At 43.4% G+C, this 318-nt stretch overlaps 1 protein-coding gene across 1 annotated transcript in view; it reads right to left on the bottom strand.

The window, feature by feature from the left end:
• TLCD5 (TLC domain containing 5) overlaps positions 1-318 on the bottom strand; it is a 6,139-nt gene that overhangs the window by 4,862 nt on the left and 959 nt on the right. The gene's annotated exons all lie outside the window — the stretch shown is intronic.

The raw sequence follows: 318 nt of genomic DNA, 5'->3' as shown, positions 1-318 counted from the left end.
GGAATTTTCTGCATGGCTACACTTATTGCTTAACCCTATTCTGACAAATGAAATAGTATCTGTGGACCAACACACTTCAATACACAAGCCACTCCCAAGAATGCTATCCAGAGAGGGCTTTATGAAGGTCAAGTGCTGTACAGCTTTCATCTGAAATCAGATTAGAAAACAGCAGTTGTCAGTCATTGACCTGAGTTCCAGTTCTGTCTCTGCCCCTAAATAGCCATAAGAGTGTGAGCAATCACTTTCACCTCCTGAGCCTCAGTTTAAAAAAAGAGAGAGAGAGAGAGAGAGAGAGAGAGAGAGAGAGGGAGAGGG

The sequence above is a fragment of the Lipotes vexillifer genome, unplaced genomic scaffold (assembly GCF_000442215.2).
Source record: "Lipotes vexillifer unplaced genomic scaffold, Lipotes_vexillifer_v1.1 scaffold352, whole genome shotgun sequence".
Taxonomy (NCBI): domain Eukaryota; kingdom Metazoa; phylum Chordata; class Mammalia; order Artiodactyla; family Lipotidae; genus Lipotes; species Lipotes vexillifer.
This window is presented reverse-complemented; position numbering and strand designations above follow the sequence as displayed.